Genomic DNA, 22,098 nt, shown 5'->3' on the forward strand with positions numbered 1-22,098 from the left:
AACACTGAAAATATTATTATGATATATACAAAGAAAAGCAAATCTTAAGCATATAAATATTAAGAAATCATTTTCTCATTGAATGTAAAACATTTTACAATTATTGAAAATAACACAGAATTCTGTGATACAGGTTTCCTATATTTGCTGTCCCTATAACATTATCTCTTTAACCCATTCCAATCAGGCTTTCAATCCCAAATGCTTCCCCCAAGCACCTCCTCATGAAATCACCAATGACCTGTATCTAGGCAAAACTCAGTTCTTATCTTACTTGACCACAGCATTTCACAGTGGATGACTCATTCTTCAAATTACTGTCTTCCCTGGCCATGGCTTTAAATACCTTCGATAGCCTAACTTTTCATTTATTTTCTAGACCCAAAAACCCAAATGTCATATTTGTCATTTCTACTTGGATTTCTACTATGCATCTTAAACTTAACACAGCAAAACAGAATACTTGATTCTACTACATTTTAAATATATAGGTGCATATATAAATTTTTAATGTTATATGTAAATGTATATATATTATATATAAATGTGCATTTTTATATTTATGTATTAATTATGTCTTCCCTAGTAGATCATAAACTCCATGAAAACATGGATTTTTTTCTTGTTAACTATTATATCCTCAGGGCTGTGAAGAGTACCTGAAACACAGTTAGAGCTCTATAAATATGTATTAAGTGAATGAATAAATAACATACAGAATTGGAATGATTCCTTACTTTGCTTTTGCCCTGGGCTTTAAAATAATATGCAAAACAGTTTTAAACCTAAAACTATTAAGGGGTAATAACTGATTAATTGTTTTATCTCTAAGTGCATTACAGAACAATGGATTTCTTTTCTTTCATAGCAATTAAGTTGATCCTAATCAATAGTAAAAATGATGATGATGATATTAGCTACCATTCAATGGCTATCACGTGCTAGTTACATTTGAAGATGCCCTGTATGTATTTAATCCTAATAATAGTTCTAAAAGATAGATATTATCATCCTTCCAAATGCAAAAAATGGTAGATATGGAAACAAAGCTCAAGAGTAAGCAACCTGGGCAGTTCAGGTGGCTCAGTGGTTTAGCGCTGCCTTCAGCCCAGGGTGTGGATCCCGGATCCCGGGGTCCTGGGATCAAGTCTCACATCGGGCTCCCTGCGTGGAACCTGCTTCTCCCTCTGCCTGAGTCTCTGCCTCTCTCTGTGTGTCTCTCATGAATAAATAAATAAAATCTTTATTAAAAAAAAAAAAAAAAAAAAAAAAGAGTAAGCAACCTGTCCAAGTTCTTTTAAGAGGTATGGTTGGGATTTGAGCCCAAATCAGTCTGACTCAAAACTCAATGCTGTTTTCACTTCTTTTTAATTTTGGTTTTTACTTATTTTAAATAGGATTCAATTTAATAAAAACAAATCCTATCAGTCAATGGCTACAACGTATAACACACTGCAGGACAATAAACAAATAGATATGATCCCTGATCCGATAGAGCTTATTATATACAATTTAAGGGACCACTAGAGATAGATTTCAAACCAAAAAATATTTTAAAATATATATATTTTTTAAAAATAAAAATCTATAAAGCATTATTTTATATTTTTAAAAAGATGTAATTTTCTCCTAATACCTAGTTTAGCATTAAACACATTAAGTAAAATGTGGATTAAGTAGGATTCATCATTACAAACTTCTACTATATCTCCTTTACCCAGGACCACCTACCGGGGCATTTCAAAAGTTTTTCTCTGTCACACATTTGATGGAAGATGGCTTTCATTGCTTACATACAGATACAGCTAGGAGCCTACTCTGTAGGGAAGGTATAACTGAGTTTAATGCCTAACCAATAGTTATTATGTAACCTCTCTCCCCTATAATAACTATAATAATGTATATGAGCATATTTGCAAAATATTAAGTAATACGTTACTATAACATTAACTTGAATCAGCTATAATTTTAAAAATTTAAGTCAAATATTGCAAATTCTCCGTAGTAATGATCATGAGAATTCCAGTTGAGAATTATAAGCCAAGCACTGATTTAGTACTTAAATGTATGCTCTTTAACTGTTATTAGTAACAAATTACAATTATGACTCATCAATGTCTTCCTACACATGTGTTTGATACTTACCTTTATGTAACAGATTAGTTATTCATGCCTCCGGGCATGAATATTTTATTATTTATCTTGCCTTTTGGCCGTTTTCTAGCTCCACGGGACAAACAGGAAAAAAAGAAAATAAATTTACATCAGTCAATGTTTTTATCTCTGTAGCTATTCTCAGAGTTGAGAGGGTAAAAAACTAAAGCTAGTAAAAATATAAAAGATTTAGTGTGTGTGTGTGTAAATTTCATTTATTAATGCTTTTACTTTCTTCGATAATAAAAGGAAACACTGGTATCAAACACTGGCAAAATGCTATTTGCCAGAACTCTGTTTTTATCCGAGTCTTAGAGACCACCAGGAGAAGAAAAAGGCTTAAAAAATGAACTAAGATACCAAAGAACTGGGGAAAATTGGTGTTCAAAATATGTTATTGGGCAGCCCGGGTGGCTCAGCGGTTTAGCGCCTGCTTTCTGCCCAGGGCGTAACCCCGGGGTCCCGGGATCGAGTCCCCCATTGGGCTCCCTGCATGGAGCCTGCTTCCCCCTCTGCCTGTGTCTCTGTCTCTCTGTGTGTCTCTCATGAATAAATAAATAAAATTTAAATATATATATGTTATTCTTTTTATTTGCATTGCTTATAAAAATCATCATTCCTATCTCATTTTTCTAAGGCTAATAAGATTATGATTTAAAAGTATTCAAGTCGGGGATCCCTGGGTGGCCCAGCGGTTTGGCGCCTGCCTAGGCCCAGGGCGTGATCCTGGAGTCCCGGGATCGAGTCCCACGTCGGGCTCCTGGCATGGAGCCTGCTTCTCCCTCCTGTGTCTCTGCCTCTCTCTCTCTCTCTCTGTCTCTCTCTCTGTGTCTCTCTCTCTCTATCACGAATAAATAAATAAATCTTAAAAAAAAGTATTCATGTCAATGATGTTGAGTTTTTGTCCAAAAATAGTAAAAAGATTAGCACCCCAATTTTTTAATGGGCATATTGAAAGACATACAGACAAATAATTAAATGTTCAACTTTACATATAATAAGGGAATGCCAATTAAAACTAATAAAATACTCTTGACAAAAACGCATATTAACACCTACCCTTGAAGGAACAGGAAACCACCGCTAATACTGCAGGTAGATTATCACCTGGTAGGTGTTTTCAGGAGAGGAATTCAGTATTATGTACCAAACACCATAAAATGGTCTGTGCTGAGTAAGTGACATGAATGTACTAATGAGTTAACAATTTTCAATTGTTATTATTCAAATTATAAATAATAGCAAAACTAGAAACAAAGTGAATTTCTACTGATTGTCTAAATGTGTGTGATATATTTTCATAGAATACTATACAGCAAATATACACTGAATTTACATTTATTAATATGAAAAATGTTAATGATAAATTGCCACATAAAAAATGCTACTTTAAGAGCAGTGAATATGTGTATGTGTATGGATTTTAATATTGGTATAATCTTACTAAGCAATCATACTGCCAGGAAAGGTGGCTCTGAGTAGAATGCTGGGTAGGCAAATGATAATAGAAGCTAATGAGGCAGACAAGCATCAGATCATTTCTACCATTATGGATAGTGAAAAGCAAGTAACTTGGGTTCAGTTTTTCTGGTAAGGAAGTCAAAAACACTTAAAGTCCCAAATGAGAGATGTGATAAAATAGAAAAAAATTATAGTCAAGTCCTAAAGTCTAGTCCCATATGCATACAATGAACTCATGAAGGGTTATTTAACTTGGTTCTAAATCCATCTATCCACCCATCCATCCACCCAAAGTAATTTAAGCTATAACCTCTCTTCAGACTTTCACATTAAATGTTCCTTCTTAAGAACTAAGGGTATTCTAGAAGATTTAAATTTCAAAGACTCTATCACTTTTATCACATCAGATGAGGAACTGATGCCAAGAAAATCATGAAAATTAATAAATCAAGTGAAGAAAGAATACAACTTCAAATGATTTCCTAATTCATCTCATCATGTGAGTAATTTAATTTTGTAGTTCCCAAGGTTCTATGTTCTAATTTTCACTTTTTCTTACCTAATCTATATAATCCAAATGTTGTGCCTACATTGCCATATTTCATATTAAATACAGCTTTTTATGTGCATAGAAAACATTTTAGTTGGAGTCTTCACATAACCTGAAACACTTGTCTCAAATAGAACATCTGCTTTGCCACCAAATGTTTCAAATTTGAAGACATTTGTTTCAATCATCTTTGTAGAAATCAGCATTTTTCTTGATTTGAGGCCAAATACTTTAAAAAATTACTATATATTTTCAATGGAGAGATCTATTCACTAGTAGGAATCTGAACAAAATACATTTAATTTTATTACTCAACAAAGGTTTACATGAAATGTTTTCAGATTTTTATACACGTTCTTTTAGACACTGTCAAACATTTCATTTCTAATTTGACTTAGCAAATACCTTAAATCAATAATGTAGAAGCTTAAGAAACAACTACAGTGTGAATCAGCTTTCACTAATATAGAACTTTTCTCCTACTGTGTCCAGCTGAGAATTATGACATTTATAAATTTATCAAAGCTTATCAAATTCATGCCTTAGTTTTAAAAATATTTAAAAACTTAAGATACCCTTTTGATGCCCTTAACTATGTTCATCTTAATGACATTTTAAAATAAAAACATATTAATTTTAGACACTTTTAAACAGAGGATGCTATTCTATGTTGACAAAAATGATGGATAACGTTTATTGAGTTTGCATTCTGTGCCAGGCAGTTTTCAAAGTTGGAGTTTTACATGAATGCTCTAGTTTATTTATTTTTCACAAAATCCCTACATAGTGCCATCATAACCCCATTTCACATGTAAAAATAATCATCACAGAGGTAAGGTCCATGATTCAAGCTTACAAAGGTAATAACGGGCAGTGCTAGCCAGGTCTACTTGGCTACAAAGACCATACCTTCTAAGACTGGATATCATATGATGCAATACTATTCAGTCAATAAAAACTCATAGTGCAAAAGAAAAGTGAATGATAACAGTATTAGTAAATACTTATTTAAAGCTGATTAGGTCCCAGAGTTCTATACATGTTCCAATATCAACTAACCTAACCCTTTTTATACCCCTATTGAACTATATAGATGAGGAAACTGATTCACAGAGGAGTAAAAAAACTTGCCCAAGGACACAGATAGTACGTTGCAGGGTCAGGATTCTGACTCAGACATTCTGGCTCCCAAATGTGGCTCTTAAGGTTACATTACAAAAAAAGATGCTTAAATTTTTTGCTACATACAAAAAAGAAAGTATGAATAGTATGCATCTAATTCCATACAAAAAGAATAATCATGATCTCTGGGTCCTAAAAGAAAGGCAGTGTGGGTCTGCATGTTCAGAGGGGAAGTCTCTCCCTCTTGCTTTGCCCCTCACCCTGCTCGCTTGTCCATGCTCTCTCTCTCTAAATAAATAAATCTTAAAACAAAACAGTGATCACCCTCAATTACAGGGCTATTTTTGGTTTTCAAATATATCTGTATTTTTTAAAGTTTCTGAAATTAATATGCATTTATTTTTAAATGTCATTAATATTTATAGTTAATAGCTGTAGATTTTTGATTAATGTAATTATCAAAATAAGATTTCACAAATCTAGTAACTTAAAACAAGTTTTAATGTTAAAAAATTAATGTTCACCATTAAAAAAACTGACAATAAACTTTCAAAATGAGAGAGAAATCACCTGCTATGATTTGACAGTAATTCTGGTATATCATCTTTCAGTTCTACAAACCTACATCAAAGTTTCAATGGCTGTACAGTGTTCTTCTTTATCATTTGCCTTTAATTTCTAAATTAATTTTTTAAATAATGTACATTATATTTTTAAAATGACATTTATAACTGTACCAAAAGATAAAATATCTAGGAATAAATTTAATCAAAGAGATAAAGACATGTACTCTGAAAACTATAAAACACTGATAAAGAAATTGAAGATGCCACAAATGGAAAGATATTCCATGCTCATGTCTGGGAAGAATTAATATTGTTCAAATGTCCATATTACCCAAAGCAATATACAGATTCAGTGCAATCACTATCAAAATACCAAGAGCATTTTAAACAAAACTAGAACAAATAATACTAAAATTTTATGTAACCACAGAAAACCCCAAGAAGCCAAACAGTCTGGGAAAGAAGAACAAAGCTGGAGATATCATAATACAAGATTTCAAGATATACTACAAATCTGCAGTAATCAAAACTGTATGGTACTGGCACAAAAACAAATACACAGATCAATGGAACAGAATACAGACCCCAGCAATGAACTCACAATTGTATAGTCAATTCATCTATGACAAGGAAGCAAGAATATACAATGGGGGAAAGACAGTCAATAAAAGGTGCAGGGGAAACTAGACAGCTACCTGTAAAAGAATAAGACTGGACCACTCTCTAACACTATATACAAAAATAAACTCAAAATGGATTAAAGACCTAAATGTGAGACCTGAAACCATGAACGTTCTAGAAGAGAGCAGGCAGTAATTTCTCTGATATGTCTCCTGAAGCAAAGGAAATAAAGGCAAAATCAAACTATTGGGACTACATCAAAATAAAAAGCTCTTGCACAGCAAAGAAAACTATCAAAAGACAAAACAAAGGGGCAACCTACAGAATGGGAGAAGATATTTGCAAATGATATATCTGATAAGGGATTAATCTCTAAAATTTATAAGGAACTTATAAAAACACCAAAAACAATCTGATTAAAAAATGAACAGAGGACCTGAATACACATTTTTTCATAAAAAGACAAACAGATGGCCAACAGACACATAAAAAGATCCTCAACATCATTCACTAATCATCAGGGAAAAGCAAACCAAAGCCACAATGAGTTATTACCTTACGTCACTTTAGAATGACTAGCAACAAAAAGACGAGAAATAAAAAGTATTGGCAAGGATGTGGAGAAAAAGGAATGCTTCTGCACTGTTGGTGAGAATGTAAGTGGATGTTCCTCCAAAAACTGAAAATAGATATAATAATTCCACTACCAAGAATGAAAACAAAGACACTAATTTGAGAAGATATATGCACCCCTATGTTTACTGCAGCATCATTTACAACAGCCAGGATATGGAAGCAAACTAAGTGTCCACCAATAGACAAATGGCTAAGGAAAATGTGGTGTCTATATATACAATAGAACATTATGCAGCCATAAAAGAGGACAAATTTGTGCCATTTGAGTCAACACAGGCTTTCAGTTATGGAATGAATAAGTCATCTGAATAAAAGGCACAGCATTAGGAATACAGTCAATGGTATTGTGTTAGCAATGTAACAGGACAGACGATAGCTACACTTGCAGGTGACCTAAGCAGATCCCTGTGCTAAGATATTGAAATAACATCTGAGAAAGATTCTAAGGTTTTGTTATTATAGTATAAATTTGACTTTTTTTTTTTTTTCCTAATATCCAGCATCAAAAAAAAACTTCCCTTGGGAGTAAATTTCCCAGTGTGGGCTTCCTTGGTAAGAAGTATCCTGTATCTCCTCATAAATAAGCTGCAGGGACCAGACAACCCCTTCTGCTCTCATTCTCTGGCAATAAGTGACCTAGATTCAGGCAATTTGATGTTTCCACCTGGGATTTTCAATTCTGAAGGAGTGATGCTAAGTAACAGTCAAAAAATTATCCATGTGAGGACAGGAGAATCCAGGTGTGGCAAAAGTGTTAAAAATTTAGCAGCAGCAATAGGATTGAGAGTCCAGTGGAACTGGGACCAATGGCAGATTTCCAACCTAGACTGTTCAGTGATATGCTGCTGGTTATGTTTGCCACTGCTCAGCTTCCCTTGATTTCTGCCCATTTTATGAACCTGGTTCTCCAGTGCTTCTACTCACTGTGAGAACTAGTGAGTTTACTTCAATAAATTCCTATCCCACATGAGATGGTGAGGGCCAGTTTCTATTGCTTGCAATAAAGAGTCCTGACTCACAGACTTACCAAAACTCACGAACCCCTACTCCTGCCCTGATAATTAGTCATTACCATCCATTAGGCTATAACAAGCAAAGACCTCTCAACGGTCCTGGGAGCCCCATTATTTAATGATTGTGTCTTCCAACAGCAAAACTTGTTAATTCAGGGGGGAAAAAAGAACAAACATAATCAGAAGGTTAGGTTGGAACCAGAGGGTATAGAGAAAACAGATGAAATAAATCCTCATTTTGTTTACGGGTAAGCAGTTTTTTAATGCTTGTTTTAGTTTTAGAGCAGAAAGTTACATTAGTGAGACTGTGTGTGTGCGTGTGTGCGTATGCACTTGTGCATGAGTCCCTATGTGTGTGTGCTAAATTAAGTTTCAAAATAAAGTACCAAGGAAATACAGTGATTTCATTTCGGCAATGATTAATCCCCAAGGATAACTAATGTTTTTATTTAAAAAACTCTATATGTGATATTTTGATGTTTGCATTTTCTTCACACTTTAAAATTACCTCTAAAATTCATATTTATTTTTTAAATAAATTTAAGCCCATCAGGAAAAAAAATAGGAGCTTGGTTGTTAAGTAACAAACAACCAACAAGCAAAACAAACAAAAAGAGCCTCTTCTATAAAAGGTATTAATAATAATTTGGAAAATGTATTACACTTCTAATTCTTTCTAATAAAAGAGAAGATATGTTGGTTGTGGCAAGTTTTCAATTTGAGAGGCCTACTTCAATGGACAAGGAAAAGGCTTCCAGATAGCAGAAAGAAATGCACATTGAAGAATTACCAACAGTTAAAGATAATTAAATTCCCAGGGAATAAGCCATTTTTGGGTCAGGTGATTCTAGGAGAAAATTATATAAACAAAATGATTCTACTTAAGTCACTAAGGGTGAGGAAATGTGTCTGCCTGTCTTATGTATAGATGATTGTGTATGATATACATAGTTTTATATATAGTTACATTTTAAAAATCCTATTAAAATTAGATAACAAAGTAACAGCATGTGGAGAGAGTTATGAGAGAAAAAACTATGGAACAGATTTCAAATGACAGCAAAGGCAGTGCTGCTGTGGAGGGAAGTTCTGGCAAAAGGTACAGAAAGATGAGCACATGGGAAGGCAGCCATGAAGCCTGACAGGATTCTGGGAAGACAATAATAATATCTAAAATTTATGCCATACTTTTTTTTCTTCAAGCATTTTACACACAACTAATTAATCATCAAAACACCCACATGAATATTTCTCTCTTCATTATCACACCCAAGAATGATGAGTTGCTTCTTCTGGACTACATAGTACAAATCATAGTTAAAATTGTTTCACTTTCACACTGAACTTTTCTGTAATATTTGTTTCATATAGAAATAATTTGATCATTGCTATTGGTGTTTTCAGCAGATTCTACTGCTCCAAACAAATCCAAAATTAGATTGCTTATTTCTGATAGATACCCTCCAAGAATGACATAAGGATTTATTAAAAGAATGGCTACAAAAAAATAAAAAAATAAAAAAAAAATAAATAAATAAAAGAATGGCTACACCATGACTGCTAAGGCTCAACTGCAATCTGGATAAAGCATATTAAGGCTCAAATAGGTATTGGACATAAACAGGACATTAAAAATTTCTAGAAAGTCTGAAGAAAACATACACTTGGGTAATGTTTGTGGGCTATTTATACCTTTAATGAATGACCATTTCCCAAGGACTTACTAATCAACAAATCCAATGACCTTTTCTAAAATGCTCTGAATCCTGTGATAATACCTATCATTCTCGGGTCCTTGGCCTCCCATGACAACGTAATTTACTCTACTCTAGTCACTAACTGTTATTTCTCATTACTATTACCTTCAAAATGAATGAATTCAAGACTTCTTCATTGAAAGGGGGTTTTAGGGCCAGATTGCCTGCGTTTGTATTCAAACTCTGCCACTTACTAGCTACATGAAGTAAGACAACCTTTCTTTCTGTGTCTCAGTTGTTTAATGTGTAAAAAGGAGATGTTGATAATAATTTTACCTATTGTATAAGGGTTTTGTGAGAAATATATGAGAAAATATATGTCAAATAGATGTACAGTGTATGGTACATAATAAATATGAACAAATGTTATCAGTGATGATGATGATGATGACAATGATAATTTTTATTAGTAGTGGTATCCTCTACTTTACTGGTAATATTGTCCAATCTTATGGCTTCAATGATTCCTGCTTTGTGAATGACCTTCAAAACAAAGTCTTGTTGATGTAACCTTTTTCCAGAACTCTCACTTTCAACTACTTGCTGAATATATCTCCATTACAGTGCCCTGCAAAAGGGCAAATTCGATAGACCCCAAACCGAACTCATCATCATCTTGAAACTGTCACTCTTCTTATGTTCCTTTTTTCTTGATATAGAAGAATAAATATACGTCATATTTTCTATTTCACTCTACTACCCTATGTCACAACCTAGACAATTATTTTAAGAATACAGATAAAATAAGGTCCAATTCATTGTTTCTAATTTAATAGTATAAAATTTGTCTTATGTTTTTCTACTTTGGCTAAAGGTATTAATTGCCCTTTTGCTTAAATAAAAAACTAATAAACATGGTCTGTTATTGTTTATTCTAACATCACTTGTTATTTTAGTGATCATTGTACATCAGCTCTTTCAATTTCCCATCTTCCTTATATGGAATGATATATGATCTACTTCATCTCGTAACTCCAAATATTCATGCTATCATTTTTTCCTAGCATTTACATATGATGATAGTTATATTTACTATGATTCACTTCCCTTATAAATTTCTCTGAATTGGGGGCACCTGAGTGGCTCAGTTGGTTAAGAGACCTACTCTTGATTTCAGTTCAGGTCATGACCTCTGGGTCCTGGGATGGAACTCCACATCAGGCTCCCTGCTCAGCTAGGAGTCTGCTAGAGGACTCTCTTTCCCTCTCCTTCTGCCCCACCACCACTCATGCACAAGCTCACTCTCTTTTTAAAATAAATAAATCCTTAAAAAACGTTTCTCTAAACTGCAGTTAGTATGTTACATTAATTTTTTATTGTGTATATTTGGCTACATATTCAGGATAAGAGATGCTACACAATATTTATAGTAAAAAGGCAATAGGTCTGATAGGATTCAGAAACACCGTATTAGATGAAGAGCTACATCATGAAGTTCTATTGCCTTGCTAGATTTATTAAAGGTAGGAATGTTCTGCTATTAGTTTACCTATTTTAATATTATGTCCATTTGGTACATTCTATATGTGAGGAATAAGGCAACGTTAATCATTACCAGTATCATACTATTTTACAAATGCCTATAACACACATTACAAATGCCTAAAATATAAAATCTCACTAACCATACTGATTTCACATCTACAAGTCCTATGACAAAATTAAGTATTTCAACTCCTATATAAAAAAAAAAAATTTTATAGGGCACTTCGGTGGCTCAGTAGGTTAAGCATCCAACTCTTGATCACAGCTCATATTTTGACCTCAGAGTCTTGAGTTCAAGCCCTATGTTGGGCTCCATGCTGTGTGTGGAGCCTACTTAAAAAAATAAAATAATAAAATAAAATAAAATAATAAAATAAAATAAAATAAAATAAAATAAAATAAAATAAAATAAAATAAAATAAATAGAAGCCAAGGTCACACTAAGAATAAAGAGAAGCCAGGGTCACAGTAAGAATAAATTTAGCAGATCAGTATATGTACAAGTATAACTATGTACCTGTATGCATAAAAGACATCAAGGAAATCATTCTTAAACAGATTAAATTATACAAAAATTCTAAATCTGATACTTAAGCCAGGTCATTAATTTCAGAACCCTATTATCTGACATAAGCAATTTTGAAGATAGTCTATTAAACTGATATTAAGAGAAAAATGTCATCATTTCCTCTTGGACCACTTACCAACAACAGACCTGTAGAATAAATAAGAACATTAGGGTTTATAATTTCAGGAATAAGTGCTTATTATCATTTCTCTTATATCGATCATATATTAAACATCTATGTATTTTAGAAATAATTCAAAAGGTCTGCTTTTGCAGAATTTTGATGTCAAGGATCTTATCTATTTCTTTCTGTGTTTGAAGGCCATTATCTTCTCAGCAGAGCCATCAGATTTGCTGGCTAATACCACCAGATGATAAAATAATTGTTCATACTCTCATTTGTAAGTTTTCCAGTAGATATAGTTAATTTTATAAGACAAGAGAGGAAACAAATTTGTCCACAGACAAGTTTGACAGCCCATAAAAATTATTTTTTAGAGTTTTCATCATTTAAGAAAGTGACCTTATACAAATGTTTTTTGGTTGCTTTATTCCCTCCCCTCTCCTTGGGAATAAAGCACTGGGAATTTTTAACACTTCAAAAGAAGAGTAAGAATGACTTAAACCATCTACAAAGTGATGACATAAATGTTTAGAGGCAAAAATATTTATCTACTTAAAAGGTTTATTTTTTAAAGGTTTCAAAGATTCTGCTGTAATAAATATCCATAGTCAGGAAGAATCACAGTATTTTGAACTAAAGATACACTTTCCTAATACACTGAGAGATATGTTAGTGCTGAAATCTCAAAAACATGAAATGCATTTATGACATGAATAGAAAGATGAATTTCTAACCATTCTATCTATTTTAAAGATAGAAAATGCTTCCAAGTTATATATGCCTTAGTAAAAATTTCAGGTCTTCATGTCTTCCTTCTTCTCTAACTAGGTACCTTTTCAGGATCATGCCTTCTAAAAAAACACAAGGGATGAAAAGGATTTTCTCTGAGTCTCTTCCAAATCTAATTTCCTACCCTAGGGTACATTTTAGACCCTAAAGAGCAAGGGTAATAACACACATGGGAACATACAATTTTTCCAAGCAGAATACCATTCTCAGAGGAAATTTATACACATACCTATGCAGTCTTCAACTTTAGGCACACCAGTTTCTAGTAATTCACATTTATTACAAAAATAAGGTCCATGCTTCCTAATATAAACCTGATAAGATCTTTAGCAACAACCTTTAAAATAATAGTTGTTTAGGCTAGTGAGCATTTATTTAGTACTTACCAAACATTGTCTAAAGATCACTACCAAATACATAATCTCAGTAACAGCACTCTGAGGGTTATTGTCCTCATTGAACTTAAGGACACTGAGGCACAGAAAGAACTCAGGATTTGAACTCAAGCAGTCTTTCTCCAAGTCCCACCGTCTTAACCCTCTTAACTTCCTCTCTGTATTGACTTTCCTTCTTTGGCCTTTACTCAAATATCCAGCTCCTAGATTCATTATGGTTTCACTATCCCCTTCATCTCACTCTTGCTAAAAGGGTCTATGGGCTATTCATTCAAACAGAACTACTTAAGAAACCTTGCAAGGACAGGAATGAAAAGACAAAGTAAATTCTAATAAAGTTAAAAGTTAAAGAGAGGAGGATAACATTACTCAGACTGTAGAGTAGCAAGACCTATGCTCTTTGATAGATCAAGAATTGGCTCTAAAGGCAATTTTACTGGAATAAAGGTAGCATTCTCTAAGGTTGATTACCCTGTACTGTACAGGATAATATATTTAGATTAACAGTAGAAACCATAATATTTTAGGATTGGGAGACATTTAAATCATCTATTCCAATCTCCATCTCTGCTCCCCTCTCTCAATCACCAAAAAAAGAAGAGGCTGAAATGTTAAGTGAACATTAGAAAAGTTAGGCGTTTTCTTTTTTCAGGCCTGAAAAAGCTGTGGTGAAACCAGATGAAGAACCAATGTCATATTCTTATTGGAAGGCAATACATTCTACAAATCCTTATTATTGGGGAATTACTAAATACAGTATTAAAGAACAGAAAGACTTCAACAAAATGAAGAAATCAGAAGGGAAGGAACTAGGACTGGTTTTTCCTAAAAAAAAATGTTGCATTAGCACTGCCAACAACTAGAGATCCACCCTACCCTTAACAATGCTTTTGTAATTCTTTTCCTCTGTGTTCTAAATTCTGATCCTGCTAGAATAAATGCCATTAGGAGAGTTTCTTTCTATCTTTTGCGGCTTCTTACTTTTCAGTAACCTTAATTTGGCTGTCCCTTCCACAAAGGACTGGATGAAATTTGCCCAGTCTTGTCTCACAAATTCACTGGCTGCCAACAAATTCACTTAAGTCCTATGCTAAAATCATCCTATGTTGAGACAGACACATATTCAAATGCACAAATTAGAATAAAGTTCCTTTGAGAGAGAGAAATAGACTGCATGTAAGTGGGAGTTAAGGGCAGTAGCAGTTTTGAATATATACTACATATCAGGGATAACAATTGGCATTTTGCACATTATTTCATAAAATGAGCACAACACCCCTATGAAATATCTCTTATTAACTATATATATATATATACACACACACATATATATATATATATATACACACACACACACTATTGAAGCTTAAAGAAAAGAATTTGTCCAAAATAATACAATACTAAATCATAGACTTCTGAGATCAGAGGCCTTACTCACTTAATATCAAAAGCTATATGCTTCATATACACTGAGTCAATAAGCCACTACATGTCTACTTCATTCTATTAAAATTAATTCGAAAATCAGAAGGAAAACTGGAGCTTTGTTTCTCATACAAAATAAATAAAATAAGCAAACTCATGTAAGATTACATAACAAATTAATGTCAGGACAGTAACTACAAATGGTTCACATTTATGGTGAACTGGTCACCCTATAAGGTAGGTATTATTACCATCCAATTTTTTTAAATGAAAAAAACTGAAGCAAAGGGAAGCTAAATGGCTTGTCTAAAATCATAAAGCAAGTAACAGGAGGAGGAATAGAGATCTGTCCTCAAACTGTCTGGCTCCAGTTTTCCGTGTTCTTAACTGCTATGCTAGAATCTGCCTTTCAATTGCAAGTTGGATCTCCGGATTCCTTTTCCAGCTCCCTTTACTGGAGACTAAATAAACAAAAATGTTTATCTGAAATTAAGATTAAACTTTGCACTTTTCAGGTATGCATAAAAGAATAATAGAAACATCAGATAAGAACCCTAGTTTGAAAATTCAAACAGCTCCATCATTTCAATTGATTTTATTTATATTAAAATGCAAATGAGTCAATTTATGGAGAATAACTAAGGCTCAAATTTTAAACTATAACTTTTCCCAGCACTACTAATTTCTGTACTTAGCTCATGCTTCCAACTCTACCACATGGATGTTTGTTAAACGAGCTTAACGATTAGAGCCTGTGTCCAGAATCATTCTAAATTGGGACCTTAATTGTTTCTGTTTCATGAGTCAGTGGGTGTAATATTTTATCTGTTGGATTTTCTAAATGCCAGTTCCATCATGTTCTGAGCACACTCTTTTGCCCACTCAGTAGACTGGGTCACCAAGACAAAACTTTGAGATAACAGGAAAATGAAGTTTTCTAATTCTTTAATTGTTCTTCTACACAATCAACAGACTAATATTTTCATGCACTCATCTCTCTACCCACTCCTTCCCTCTTACCTTTCTTCTTCCCTTCCCCCACCTCCATTTAGCAAAACCCAATTGTATAAATCACACATTAGAATATTTGTTTTTAAAAATTATTTTACAAAATTTAAAACCACCCCCTAAAGACAATGAATTAAAAAAAAAAAAAAAAGGTTTCAAAACTTTTTTCCCTTTTGCTCTCTGTGTACTATCAAACTACAAAAAGAATGTGATGTGACCACCATTTGGCTACCACTAAATACACAGACATATTTCTTTCATTAGAACTGGCTGGAAAGAAAAGTTTTGTATCCTGAGTCCCATTTCCTTCCCTGTCATCCATTTGGAAATGAGAAATGAATGAAGAAAGTGGAGGTTACAACACGATTTTAGAGAGCAGCTTAGGCATAACGCTTGTGACCCAGAAGGGAACCAGTACTGTGGTGCAGGAAAAAAAAAAAAAAAAAACATAGGTTTTGAGGCCATAAAAAACTAATTCTATCACTTCCTGCTCCGTGATGTTGGGGCACTCATTTCACTTCTCTAAAAACAAATTCACTTATCTAGAATGTGCATAAAGTAGCAGGTGTGGCCAAGGGGATAGGAGGAAATCTAAGTCTCAGGAAATAAAAGCAGTAATATAGATGCACTAGCCAATGTTATATAGTATGCACAAAGCAGACACTCACACCAGGGGCTGACCCTCTGTACTTCAGAGGCAAATGATTCTACTTGATTACTGAAATCTGAAGGAAGAGGGTGGGATGGACCAATAATAGCAGAGGTAAAAATTAGAAATTGAAGATTCCTTTTCAGGGGAAAACTTTAGAAATATGGATTACAAAGAATAGCCATTGATTCACTTGCAATTCTAAATCTCGTTGAGCAAAGACAAACTGGAATTTATAAGATGCAGAAGGAAGGGCAAATGGGCTAAATATTGGTAAAATATAGATTAGGTATGATCCACAGTTTTAAAGAGGGAACAGGTAAGATAACAATTATAAATAGTGTCATAAACCAGCCTGAAAAAAGAACAGTGAAATAAACAGTGCAATAAATGCCATCATGGAAGAAAGAAGAAACAGAAGTATGCACAGAGGAACAAAGGCATGAAAGAACATCACAAGTCTGATGTGAGAGGCAAGTAGGGCATGTGGCAGGAGAGGAGTCTGAAGAGGTAGATGGGCCTAATGGTAAAGGAACTTGTATTATTACCAGGAGTCTTTTAACCATTAAACTGAAAAATGATACGATCAGATGTAATGTTAAATCCATTTAACAGCAGAGTGGAAGATGTACTGAAGGTAAGTGACCAATGAAGAAGTTCTTGCAGTCATTCTGATAGAGATGTGATGTGGTGTTTTAAAGTGGGGAGGTGAGATATTAAGCAAGAGAATTTTTACTGGGTTTTGAATTCAACTACCAACCAAAACAAGTAAATTATACAGTACAATATTGAAAGCTATAAGTTTGTTTTTAATTCAGGTCCAAATACTTGTTTCGACCATTAATTAGGTCCAAGTATTCATCATGTGGAAACAAACAATTCCCTCCAATGAAAAGCTTTCATCCACAAAAAGCACATCTCAAACAGGAAAATCTTTTTTATTACCTATTTTTTGATCACTGTTCTTCTGTCTGAACAGATGGGAAATTCCTCCTCCTAATCCAACTGAGGGCAGAAACTTCAAATGGTAAGAACTTTCTGGCATGGGTTTACAAAGAGCGCTTAAATCTATTCCAACAACATAGTGTGGGAGTATTTCAGCACAGGTTGGAACAGTTTCAGGTTTATCATTACCTCCTGAGAATACCTTTGATAAATAAAGCTTTATAAGAAAGTAAGGCTACAGCCTTGAATATTCAACTCTCTTGAAGAGACAGGAATTATTCTCTTCTGTTTTTAATGTTCTAACCCTCATGGGCAGGATTCCTAAACTACTGATCACTAGAAGAGACAGCAACATATTCCATCCTTTAGAATGAAATTATATAAATGTTGGGGGGGGGTTCTTCAGTTTTTATTATCATTATTTTTCTCCTGAGGGGGCAGGTATGTATATGTCGGAGAAGAATCTTTCATATTTTGAAATCATCTCTACTTCACATTCAGTACAATTATTCCTAAAGCACCTTTTCCAACTCAATAACCTCACCTTTTCTCCTTTTATTTTTCTCTTTCTCCTCCTTCTACATATCCAAAATAATAGATATTTGTTTGTATGTTTGCTTGTGGAAGAGGTGTTAGTGAGAAGATATTGGTCAAATTCTTTGCTCCCATAATCTCTCGCACACAAATCCACCTCACTGCCCACATGGAAATCATAAGGTAGGGAAACAGGCAGTAACAGAAAAGGAAAGGCAAAAGAACCAGCAACAATGAAAAATGGATCAAGCTGAAGAAAGATCAGTACATGCTGATGCAGTATAATTACTCAATTGGAAGGTATCTTAAAAATCTTCCAGTCTAACTACTTTGCTGACAACTTGACACAAAGGAGCACTGTAGTAGATTAGAGGGCATGAGAAGAAGACTGAAATGATTAAGCCTTTCAACCTTAATCCAGCTAGGAGTCCAAGACTGCCTGCCCAAGAGATGTATCCTGAGCCATTTCAGACCTAAAGTCTGTTGTTTGAAATTAGAAGATGCTACATTGACCTTAGATGTGTAAGGAGTGTTAAAAGTATCAGATACTGCCCAACTTATTTTTCTAAATTCTTCAGTTGACTCTGAGCGGTTTCCAATTGCAGGGACATTTTCTTGCCTCAGAATTTTATGTACTGACTCTCAATTTGAAAAACACAAAAGCACTTTAAATACACTGTAAGCACTGTTTTTGCTATAGTGCTTTTTTTGTATACATCCTTTTTGTAGTTATTTTTTCTATTGGAAGGCGGATGAATCCCGACACTCGTTCACCTCTTTGGCTTGGGTAATCCATAAGAAATAGCACAATGAAATAAAAGAGGTAGCCTTACTCTCCTGTTCTCCTTAAGCCATCCTTAATCGCTACTTGCCTAACCCCAAAATATCATATATTTTAAATCTGGGATAATACCTTTTAATAATTATCTAATCCAAGTCAATTATTTTCTCTATGAAGGCATAGTGGCCTACAAGGAAAGGTGATAGACAAAGTCCCATAGGGCTAGGGCTAGAACCCAGGTCTCCTGATTTCCAGTCTAGAAAATCCAAGCTGCAGGAACGGCCCTGGGGTGGTATGTCTGCTACCCAGCCCAGCTTGCTAGACTAGAACAGATTGTGTGGTTTCACCTCCCACCCTCAATCTCCCCCCCACACACACCTCGGCTACATCCATATTCCAGTACTTTTTGTCATCATTGTCATCACTGTATGTACTAAGCACTGTTTGTTAAATGCTTTATGAAACAATGTCTAATTTAATCATCAGAAAATCCTATGACATAGGTTCTTCAAAGTAGAAAAGCCTAAAAAAAATCAGAAAACAGACTGAAGCCAAGAAGATGTGCTGGTAATAAAGCATCAAGCTTCTTGAAATAAATTCAAGCTTTTAGACTAAATACATAGCTGGATAAGAAAAATGAAGCATATTATTCCCTTGCTCAAGAGCTACCCTAGCCTGGCAGTAAAACTGCTAAACAATCTGGCATCAGTCCACATTTCTAATCCGATTTCCCATACCCTTAATGCAGTATTATTCTTCTCTGGGTCCCCTTTATATGCTATGAACGCAGTAACTTATGACTTAATGGGTTTTTCCTCACTGAGATTATAGGGTACTTAAAAACATAAATATCTAAACTCCATGATGGCCACTACAGTTTTAGAAACTTACCACAAACTCAAGAATACTTGCTGACAAAAATGATCACCACAAGCACAGCTACGAGTACCACATGTAAGAAAGGAAGAAATTGGAAAACACTGCAATGAAATCAGTGTATCTAAATGCTTGGTGATTAAAAAAAAAAAACATGATAATCTATTGGCCAAGAGGAAGATTGGTAAGAAATTAACCTTAAGCATAAAAAGGCAAAGGCAGGCTCTTTTGTACAGAAGTGGTAAGAAAGGGTTCCAGACGCAATATCACTAAAATGTAGAAAATAACTGGGAATAAGAGTGACCAAATATTACATGATTAAATAAATAATCCTGACAGAACACAGAATTCATTAGTAAACTGGGTCCAGATATTAGGGGGAAGGCAGAGGAAAAGAGCAAGAGGAGAGGAGGGGAGGGCAGAGTCAGGATATAAAGAGATGGATAAGAAAAACGGCAGGGAATGGAGATTAACTCCTCCTTAGTGAGTCCTTGGAAGATGAAAAATATCATACCTTTGAAGAGATCAGCATAAGATATGTTAATGTAGCTCCCATAACTACTAACTTTTAGATGCCATAAAATGCAAGAAAATGTGATTTGTAATTTATACATTACCAAGAATTCTCTGGCTGTTTAGAACCCTTAATGAAACTCCAAGTCCAGTTAATAAGCTTCAAATATCATAATTTTGCTAACAAATGAGGAAAAACTATACTCCAAGACACAACACAAGAAACAAAAAGACAAGAAATTGGTAATGAGGTGTGGCCAATCCATAAAAATAAAAATAAAATGAGGCTGGGTAAGAAGTCTGAAAAAGAAAAATCTGTTGACCTTCAGAAATGTTAGACTCTTAATTGATGATACTCAGACAAAAGAGTATGTAACCCAGCATTTCCCAGAGTCACGTGCAGAGTATTAAGTTCTTCAAGCACAAACAGATAAGAAAGAGGCAGAGTGCAGGAGATTCTTTGGTCAAATAAATTTGTACAACAATGGGTTAAACAAAGTCAAAAATATATATACATATAAATATATATATTTTTTAATTAAAATTCTTACATGCTAGCGTACAATGAGAATCACCAAGAGGATAGATTATACCATGTTTCTAAAACTTAGTTGACCATTGAATTTTTTTAAAGACCATCTCATTAGAACAGTCTTAGGGAAAAATGAAAGAAAAACCAAAAGGTTAAATGGTTACCTTTGTTCTTGAACATTTCTAAGAAGTGAGATGAACAAAGACCATCTACTGTATTCCAACAAATCTTAAGATCATACTGATTATAAGATGCAGCATTAATCTTACATATTATGAGAAAAAGATGCTGCGAATTAAACTGACATGTCATCAATCATAAAATGTTTCTCAATTTCAATGAAATGACTTCAAAAGTCATGGTTAAGAGGAATGATTAACAAATGTGTAATCCATTTACTGTCGTATACATTGTCTATAACTAGAACAAATACTTTTTGTGCATTTTCCTTTGGCATAGTTACTGTTACAGATACAGTGAAGGGCTTTCAATGGGTTATTAACTTGTGGGTAATTCCCATCTCACAGACATGCTAGGAGGACTTAAAGGAAGAATACAGGTAAAGTGCCTGGAAATTAGCAGGCACTGAGTATGTAGTTCTCTTTCTTTTCTTTTATCCCCCCACTTACTAATTCATCTTAGCATTTTATCCTCTTGCCAGATCATATTTGATCTTTTCAGCTAAAACTTCAACCTGGTCTTGATTTCTTGTTTAATCTTTGTAAACATGAAGAACACCTAATCAATGTCCCCCTTGCAAAATCCTTCATAAAAATAAAAGTACTGTCAAACAAATATAAGTACAGTAAAGGAAATGAAACTTTCAAAAACATGGCATCTTTAATGAATTTATTGAGGTCAAAATAAGACATGTAAAGAACTCTAGGCAAGCCATTTAATTTGTTCTTACTAAATCAAACACATAGTGTTTAGTTGGAGAAGGGGCTCTTATTTGACAAATCAATATACTATTATTGTATGAACTAGTTTCTGTGGAGCATAAAAGCCTTCTCTCGTGACCTGATAAATTAGCAAGCCAAAAAGAAAAGGAACTGTATTAAATAATTTTTAAGGGAAAAAAAGGCATCAAACAAGGGAGAAATTAAACACAAATGACACAAGGTTCATAAAAGAGCTTTAAAAAAATCCACATGGTAACTATAGGTCTATTCAACACATTAAAAAACAACAACAACAAAACATAAAGCAAAACAAAAACCTAAATACCAAAGAACAATTAAGCAAGTTGCCAAAAGACAAAATACTTTGGTGGGATGTCAATCAGTAACACTGAGCTGACAACTGTGCCTTAATTAATTTTGAAACTGTTTCCAATTAGTTCGTATAGAACACTAGAGGCTTCATGCTGCCTATGACTCAGTGCACTGACTCATCCACCAAAACTTTTCTTACAGAAGAAATATCCAAGCACCCGCCAGGATGCAAGATCAAAAGGAAAGAAGGTTCACCAACCTTCTTAGTTAAAGGACTGTGATAAATTTAGATGACCGGAAGGATATGGAACAACTTTCCAGAAAGATTTAATAGTCAGAAATAGCTTGAAAAGTTTGATTTGTTAACAAAACAATGAAAA

The 22,098-nt window shown here is 33.9% G+C and overlaps 1 protein-coding gene across 9 annotated transcripts in view; it reads right to left on the bottom strand.

Moving 5' to 3' along the window:
- METTL15 (methyltransferase 15, mitochondrial 12S rRNA N4-cytidine) overlaps nucleotides 1-22,098 on the bottom strand; it is a 314,558-nt gene that overhangs the window by 258,277 nt on the left and 34,183 nt on the right. The window lies entirely within an intron of this gene.

The sequence above is a fragment of the Canis lupus genome, chromosome 23 (genome assembly GCF_048164855.1).
Source record: "Canis lupus baileyi chromosome 23, mCanLup2.hap1, whole genome shotgun sequence".
NCBI classification, from domain to species: Eukaryota; Metazoa; Chordata; class Mammalia; order Carnivora; family Canidae; genus Canis; species Canis lupus.